The 10019-nt window shown below is 26.2% G+C and overlaps 1 long non-coding RNA gene across 1 annotated transcript in view; it reads left to right on the top strand.

Moving 5' to 3' along the window:
• Nucleotides 1-5998: 5998 nt before the first annotated feature.
• The window catches only part of LOC136086519 (uncharacterized), a 7043-nt gene continuing 3022 nt past the window's right edge, over nucleotides 5999-10019 (top strand). The window contains exon 1 of the long non-coding RNA XR_010641388.1: nucleotides 5999-6086. This is a non-coding gene — a long non-coding RNA (uncharacterized LOC136086519). The remainder of the gene's footprint in view (nucleotides 6087-10019) is intronic.

Below are 10019 nucleotides of genomic sequence, written 5' to 3' on the forward strand. Positions count from 1 at the left end.
TGAAATTTGTAGCAATGTAGTAATGAGTATCTTTCCAATAATGAAAAAACCTCTCTTCAAAATATTTAAATTTTCAATTACAACAGGAACCGTTCCAGAGAAATTGATGTTATATTTAAAAAACATAACATCCTTTTTCAAGATATAACATCAATATAACGTTATTATAACATCAAAATGATGTTATATTTGAACAATATAACATCATTTTTCAAGATATATCATCAATATAACAACAATATTTATTGTTATATTGATGTTATATCTTGACAAATGACGTTTAAATTTTCAGATATAACATCATTTTAATGTTATAATAACGTTATATTGATTTTATAATGATGTTAGTTTGCGCAACTTTGTCGTTATATTGATGTTATATCTGTATTTGTTAATAACGTCATTTTAAATCAAATTTCTTAAAAAATTATTAGTAAAAAATAATTTGAAGATATAGGGTAGATTAGGGTAATATGAGCACCATGGTAATATGAGCATACTTAAAGATTTCTTAGATGTAAGCAGTGAAGTTAAAGTTGCTATGTATTTTTTGAATCGACTTTATGTGGTGATTACAGGAATCAGTACAATTAGCGTAAATCTATATGCAGTAATTAGCGGGTATGATCTAATTAAAACGCTGCTAAATTTTTTGCGTTTTTAAAATAATATCATCACGCATGAATGCATCTGTGGGGCGAAATTTTGGTGCTAAAATAATGAAATTAATTTTTTCATAACGAAAAATATGTTAGCTAAAAATCTAATCCTTTTTGGCTTGAAAAACAATGCATAGAACTATTTTGTTTTGACTTTATTTAAAGATGCCATTTTTGTGTAATATGAGCATGCTCAAATTACCCAGTGATTTTCATGGAAGTTACCTAGTTTAAAGTCCTAAAAAAGCAGTGGTTTTAATTGGTTTTTTGAATAAAAATAAAATATACTAAAACTTTTTAATACTTTAACAACACTAAATATTTTTCTGTAATTTAAATCCAAAAAAATTTAATTTTTATCGTTCAAAGGTTTGAGTTGATAAAATTGAAAAAATAACGAACTAATTTTTTTTTTTTTTTTCTTGCGGAAAACAAAGTAGTATTGTTTCAACAAAAAGTGACTTAAAATTTGATCTTTTAATGTTAAGTTTTGTTAATAACGAATCATTATATTCCAAAAATTAGTTCTAATTGTCAGGTTGGTATTTTTTTTTACAAAATTAATGTTTTTTTGTAAGCTAATTTAAAGTGCTCATATTACCAAGTGGTCTGGGTAATATGAGCATTTTTGTAACTTTTTTAAAACCTTGTGTGTTTAAGAAAAAATTTCGGGTGCCCAAATACCTAAGTGGATCATGAGAAGGGATCCCTAAATATTGTTTATTCGCAAAAATTTTGGATCCAGTTTAATTATTTTTGAAAAAATCCAATTTTTGCTTATATAGGTGCTCATATTACCCTAATCTACCCTATTTAGTTTGAAATAAGCGCTATAGCTATCATATAATTACAATATTTAAATAAATCCAGGGGCGGACTTAAACCCCGTCAAGTGCTGCAAGTGACGAGGTAAAAAATAAAAATAAATAAAAGTATTATGGCGTCTAACGCCCGCCTAATATTAATTGCCGATCTATATATTTTTGTTAGAAAATATAATTAGAAAAAGTTTACAGTGAAAACTATGCTTTGCAGACGTTTGAAAAAGTGTTTTATAAAAATTGCTAATGTAAACTATTCTTTGCAGGATATTAGAAAATTATTTATAAAACTTGCTAATGTAAACTATACTTTGCAGGATATGAGAAAATTCTTTTATTAAACTTGCTAATGTAAACTCTACTTTGCAGGATATGATAAAATTGGATAAGTTCATTGGTTTACGCTATTAAAAGTAGCAAACTGATTCGTTTTAAAAAAAAAACATGTTTTATGTAAACTATCCTTTGCAGTATTTGCAGCAGTAATTTGATTGGTTGCAAAGATCGATAAACAACTCAAAAGAACTCAAGGAACTCAAATAACTCCGTTCTATAAACAAAGTATTTCTTTAAATTTTTAACGTTTAAGCATGGCTTACAACTTGATTGATGATATACTTAAATGATTTAAAACCGATAATCTTGTCGATTTAAATACATTTTATGAAACCTTATTGGATACATTTATTTAATAACAAAAGGGTTAGTAACGAAGGTCTTTTAAGTCGATATATTGATGGCACAAGAAGAAATATGTGCCGAAGTTTGTATCCCTTCTTACCTAATTTATGTAAGAAGACTTATTTTAAGTACGTAAGACATATTAACTAATTGTAATAAAATACAATAAGATAATTATTTTTGAAAAAAAAGTAAAGTGACTTACCTTAGAGCAATACAATGCATTTTTTTGTCTTTTAAGACTTAAAACTTTTAAGTCTTAAAAGACAAAAAAATGCATTGTATTGCTCTAAGGTAAGTCACTTTACTTTTTTTTCAAAAATAATTATCTTATTGTATTTTATTACAATTAGTTAATATGTTTTAACACAAAATTTAATACTTTTTTGTAAAAGTATTTATTGTTAATACCGTATTAATCTAATCTATAACAAATTACACTCGTTGACTAATCAACATTTAATGTGTCAACACCGTCAAATGATTTTGACATGTATGTATATAATATGTTCAGGATGTATATATTATATTCCTACATGTCAAAATCATTAGTTGGTTTGTCTGAACTCTTTACTATTGATTTGATTCATGAATTTGTTCAAAAAGCAAAGATTTTTTACTCAATTTTAAATTTATTGATAAAAGAAGTTTAGCTCTTAAAAACACGAAGTAAATATATATTTTTTTTCTTAAGGTCTGTAGCATCTGGAAGTTGTATGTACAGCTCTGCATCATTATTTTTTGTTACTGACAATACACTGATGAATGTGTTAAGAGTTTTAACGTCCCTTGAAATTTATATACATGCTGATTATTACTGTAAGCATCCTTTATTTTCAAAAATATTTTCTGATTATAGTTCTCATTTTATTAATCTCAAAAGTTTGTTGTTTATGTCAGTATCTCATTCTGCGAAAATAATGATATTATTAAAGCTGAAGCAATTGCAAACTGTGAGAGCACAGAAAAATGGACTGGTTTTTTATGTTAAGTTTATCATTGGTTCTTTCTTGTAATATTGTTTCCTGTTACCCAGATTTCGGTGTTGAAAAGTATAAAATATTTTTTAACCAAGAGATCTCACCATGTACTCCCATTAAATGTTGTTCTCCATTTTACATTTTGTTTTGTTATGATGGGAATTTTCAGTCCGGAACATTTCAGCATAATCACTATGTCCCACTAATTTTTATTCCTAAAAAGGGTAAACTTTCCAGTAAATCAAAAACAATAATTTTGAAAAAGTTGCTGCCAGTCTTGTCACCTAATAAATTTCTAGATACAAAACAGACCACCATTGATCAAGTTGCTACAATTGTAACCAGCACAGAAGCCAAAAATCCAAATAAAAAGCCTTATTCTATCCTTACATTCTTTCATAAAACAAACCCAGACTTAGAACCTATTAATGCAGTCTTACAAAATACATCTTGTATTCTAAAATCAAATAGATTTTCTTCTCAATTAGCAATGTCTTCTTCTCAATCGACAACATCTTCTCAATCATTAACATTAAATAAAGATGTTTCTTCTCACTCAAAAACATCTAAGGACAGTGTTCTATCAAAATCTTTTTTTACAAAATCTTCAAGCATCAGGAAAGTACCTAATTTTTATAATAATAATATTGAATGCCCTTCCAACATTATTTTTCCACCTAAAGAAGTACTAAATGCTCTCCAGTCTTTTGAGCAAAATGATGTTGCTTTCTTTAGACAAAAGGTTGAATTATTAACTGACCAGGAAATTTTTTTATTAACTAAAAATATGTTTATTCCTAATGAAGATTACATTTTTGATACTAATGTAAAATAAGAAGATGTCATTATTGATACTAATGTAAAAGAAAATATAATAAAAAATCGCCAAATACGTCGTCCTATTGTTGATATAAAATAATTGTTATTTTTGAAATTTTATAAAAATTTCAAAAATAACAATTATTTTATAAAAAAATTATTATTTAAGATTTTTTTGAAATTATAATTTAAAAAAATAAACTTTTTTCATTTTTTAGTTGAAAAGGTCATTTTTTCTGCAATAAACTATAAAATAACAATTTTTTTTTCGAAAATTATTGTTATTTTTGAAATTTTTATAAAATTTTGCTTCTTTTGAGACCCAACATGACATACTTTTGAAAAACTTTTTTTTACATAATATTAGGGACCCATTAAAATTTTAAAGGTCTTGAGGAACCTCAAGATAATTTCCTAGAGCATTGATATTTTTCCAGAGTATTTCTGAAATGAATAGACAACTTTTGCACACCCAGGCTAAACGAATTGTAAAAAAAACTAAAATTCACTCCACCCTAATCTACATCTATATCTACAAGATTTAAATCAGAAACTGTAGCTGCATATGAAGGGTTATCAATTATTCCATTTAATATTATTTCTTTTCTTAAAAGGCCCAAAACCCAATTGTGTTGAAGGAAGCAGTTTGAAACATTCAGTGATTTTTATATAGATGATTTCCCTAATATCAGTGCCTTGAATGGGGAACTAGTTCTTTGGGAAAAATACTGGGAAAGTTTCTCTGGGACTATTCCTGGCAATATATCTTTAACTCTTAAATCGATATCATTTCCTGGATTTGAAAATATTAAGATAGCTTTAAGGATACTTGGGACACTTCCTGTTACTTCATGTGAGTGTGAGAGGAGTTTTTCTGTTATGCGTCGGTTAAAAGACTATATGAGAACAACAATGTCAGAAGATCGACTTAACGGTTTGGCATTAATGTATATCCATCAAGAAATTGTTCCTTGTATTGATAATGCCATCAACAGATTTTCTAAGAAAAATAGACGACTTGATTTCAATGATTAGTGTCTATACTGTTTATTCTAATACACACCAACAACTTTAGAAATTTTTGTCTATTATCACCTCTCTTCATATAACGGCTAACAAATAGGCATGGAAACCCCTGGAAAGGCCAAGACTTCAATGGTGTCCTTAACAAGACGGGTTAAATGTAACTCCATACTTTTGTTTGGGATTAGCTAAATGATTAGTGGTCATAGTTCAGGCAAACATTAACCATCTCTTTTTGACAATCTCTTTATATCATTTTCTAATTTAGCGACAAAATAAAAAATTATTTCCAATAAATTTTCTCACAATCAACATAATAATATTCATAAGTTTTTGTGCCATTTAAATCAGTTTTTTACTGTAGTTGTCAAAACCATTAGCTTTCTTTTTATTTGATCAAAAATGATCTTCTTTCTTGTTGTTAAGGCTTAACTTGGTATGTCTTTGTTTTTTAATCTTGTTATATACGAATGTATATAACTTTTTATTTCACGATGTATATAAATCCATTTGTATTTTTATCTTTCTCTTTTCAGTGCTAAATTTTTCTTTCTCCGATTGTCCATGTCCAGAATAAATATATTCCTAGACATGCTGATGAGCCCTGATATTGGGCGAAGCAATCATTTGTTGGTTTATATACTTATTATACATTTATATATAACAAAAAGTTTCAAAGTAAAACTAAGATATGGGCTTCTCAATGAAATAGCAAAATGAAAATTCCTTTAAATCCTCAAGCCCAAAGGCAGGAGGATTTAGGGGTAAAATCCCAGTGAAAAATAAAACCGTGTCCCACATGGGTTCCGCGTGGGTTCTGTGTGGGATTGATGGGATTTATGTGGGACGGATTTTCCCATGTGGTATCCGTATGGAAATTCGTCACCTTAAACCCATGTGGGTAATCCCACATGGGTTACATGTAGGAACCATATGGTATTTACACACATGGGAAATCCCACGTGGGTTTCCTGTGGGATTTGCATGGGAACTAATTTAAAAGCTGGAAACTAAAAAAAAATTTTTAAATCGACATTGCATTGCGTTACGTTTATATTGTGTGAAAATATTTTATATTAATAAAGAGAATGGCAAGCAAGTATGTAAGTACCACGAATAATTTTTATCTTTCCTTATAGAAATAAGATTAAGATTTGTGCAAATAGACGTATTATTAGGATAATATAATAGTTATTTGAATATAGATCTTAAGTAAATTATTTGCAAACAATTAACTGATGCAAGTTGAAATGTTGTCAAAAACCAATCTTGCATGCATGGGACACTGCAGTGTCCCACAAAGAAATGCAGGTTTGAAAGTCGAAGAATTGCCAATTTTCTTTATTAAAAAAAGAAAAAAATAGGATGGAGATGGGTTTCTGTAACTTTTTTTATGCTCCAAAACTTTTAACTTTAGATATAATAAGGTCCTTAAGACTTAAGGGACTTACGAACTACATTGAGGAACAAAAACAGGATATTTACAGAAACTTTTCAATTTTTAATCTGGAGTACCACAGTGTTATTGATAATAAAGCCTCTGGTTCCAGTTTTCAAAGTAATATGATCTAAGTAATGTTTAAATAAAATAATATGCTTTAAAATGCATATAATTATTAAATGCATTATACATAAAAAATATATGCATATATAAAATAAATGCATTATACATAAAAAATGCATTATATCATAAAAAAATAAATGCATTATAAAATGCATAAAAAAATAAATGCATTATACATAAAAAATGCATTATATCATAAAAATTAAATGCATTATACATATAACTCCTGATAGTTAACTATATGTATAACTAGTTATACATATAATTTGTTATAAAAACTTATTTTTTAAGGTTATGCTTGAATAAATTAGTTCCAATTAATTCAAATTCAAGATTTTGTTAAAGTTCAAGTTAATGTTCTTATTTATTCATTGTTTTTGTTAATTTTATATTTATTTGTTCAAATTTATCAGTTAGTACTATATTTTACTACAGTAAGAATGTTTATCATTGTTGAACGTGATTTTATGTTGTTATTGATGTTAAATTTATTACGTTTCCATAACTCAGATTGAATCTTAACTGAATTATTGTAAGCTTTGTAGGGGTTTGTTGTATATCAAATGGTGTTGTAAATAAAGTAAAAATAATATATATATATATATATATATATATATATATATATATATATATATATATATATATACATATATATATATATAATATATATATATATATATATATATATATATATATATATATATATATATATATACATATATATATATAATATATATACATATATATATATACATATATACATATATATATAATATATATATATATATATATATATATATATATATATATATATATATATATATATAACATTAAAACAATAAAATTGATACAAAATTTCACTTTAAAACGAATACCATTAACATTGTGATGATAATAGCATTAGGAAACTAGTATTTATGTATTATTATTATACTATAAATAAATAGTTTTTTAATTCATTTTATAAAATGGAGACTGACAACTGATAATTAATGGAAATAAATACAAATTATAAAAATCATATATTATTACTAAATACTATATTAATGCTAGTCTACAAAGTTAAAATCAATTTAGAGCATTGTTATTAGTTCTTTTGCGATTCGCACTTCCACTTCTGTCTCTCAAATTTATAAAATAGGTGGTCAAAGCTTGCTCAATAGGTAGGTTCTCAGCATAACAATGCTTTTTTTCTTACGCTTTCTAAAGAGAAATATGGCAAATTGATTACTTATTTTACTTAAATCGTAGGGTCATCTATGCATAATGATGTCAGATGATGACCCGGTTTGTTGAACAACTTCACCCTTTATCAAACTCAGTCAATTTTTTGCCATCTCCCATTGAAAATGATGTCAGTTTTTGTTATCGTATTATGATGGTATATCTGAATTGTTAATATAATATAAAAATGCATATACCATCAATTTTTTTCTGGTTCAATTATACATTTATTCTCAACAGTACTAAAAATAAAAAATAAAAACATAAATTGTTCTTTCAGATAAGCAAGCTAATTTCTGAATTTAAAATGTTTTTCCTATGATCCTCTACAGTTTTAAGCAACAAAAGCAAGAAGTTTTTAGACCACATTGTTGGTGTAAATACCTCTAAAACCTGCTCATAGCTAGCATAAATTGTTTTACTTTTTTTAAAAATAAAATATTTTACTTTTTTTTTTAATTCAATTTTTTAATTGACATTATTTTGGTCTCAACATCCCCTCCCCATTGTCAATTATTGTTAAACTCACACTGCCCCTCTATCTACTGGCATCATTTATGGATGATCCCAAAGCCTAAATACTATATATATATATATATATATATATATATATATATATATATATATATATATATATATATATATATATATATATATATATATATATATATATAAATATATATATATTATTTTTACTTTATTTACAACACCATTTGAGATACAACAAACCCTTACAAAGCTTACAATAATTCAGTTAAAATTCAATCTGAGTTATTGAAACATAATAAATTTAACATCAATAGAAAAGTAAAGCTGTCATCATTTAAAATGTAAAGGGTGTTGTCAAAATATGTTGATAGTAAAATTAAGTTACTAATAAAATCACGTTCAACAATGATAAATATTCTTACTGTAGTAAGAATTAGTACTAGTTAAAAAATTTGAACAAATAAATATAAAATAGTGAAAAAACAATGAACAAATAACTTGAACTTGAACTAAATCTTGAATTTGAACTAATTGGTTCTAATTTGTTCAAGCATAACCTTAAAAAATAAGTTTATATAATAAATTTTATGTATAACTAGTTATACATATAGTTAACTATCAGGAGTTATATGTATAACTGCATGCATTTTAAAGCATTTTATTTAATTTATATATTACTTTAGATCATATTACTTTGAATACTGGACCCAGAGACTTTATTCCCAATTACACTGTGGTATTCCAGATTAAAAATTTAAAAGTTTCTGTAAATATCCTGTTTTTGTTCCTCAATGTACTTCGTTAGTCCCTTAAGTTTTATGAACCTTATTATATATAAAGTTAAAAGTTTTTGAGCCTAAAAAAAGTTACAGAAACCTCCCTATCTCCCCTCTATTTTAATTTTTTTTTTTTAATAAAGAAAATTTGACTTTCAAACCTGCATTTCTTTGTGGGACACTGCAGTGTCCCATGCATGCATGCTTGGTTTTTGACAACATTAGAACTTGCATCAGTCAATTGTTTGCAGATAATATACTCAAGAACTATATTCAAATATCATATAAACATGTTAGAGAATGTTCGTATGATATTTGAACATCACAAATTTAATAATATTGTTGTGATAAGTTAATAAATAATTCCATAATAGATTATGATATGAAAATAAGATAGGATATGAAGGCAATGATCAAAGAATAAATTTACTTATAGAAATTTAGATGTTTGTTTATTAGTTTCAGAATATTATATTATGTGTGACCGCGGCCTTCTATAATAACAGGCCTTGACATCGCGCAACAAAGTTGTTAAACTGAAGGCCAATTCCTAATACTGTGTTTACATTTTCATCTTTTAACATTAGACGAAAGTTTGTGTTCGCGCTTTTTTAATAAATCTTTAAAATGTGATTGGTTTATAAATTAGATAGCCCAACATCAAGACGATAACGTTGAAAGGTTCAAGGCGTTAACATTGTAAGGTAATAATATTGTCAAACTAACGATAAGTTTTTTTAATAATTAAAATGCCTTTAAAATGCTGTGTATCTCTTTGCAAGTCGAACTATCTCAACTACAACAAAAATATCAATTTATACAACTACAATATCAATTACAACTACAACAAAAATATCAATACTCAACTACGACAAAAATATCAATTTATAAATTCCCGAAGAATCTAGAGGAGAGAAAAAGATGTAGTGAAGCTATCCCAAGAACTGGTTTTATTGTTACAGACTATACAGCATTATGTCAAC

This window comes from Hydra vulgaris, chromosome 10, assembly GCF_038396675.1.
Source record: "Hydra vulgaris chromosome 10, alternate assembly HydraT2T_AEP".
NCBI classification, from domain to species: Eukaryota; Metazoa; Cnidaria; class Hydrozoa; order Anthoathecata; family Hydridae; genus Hydra; species Hydra vulgaris.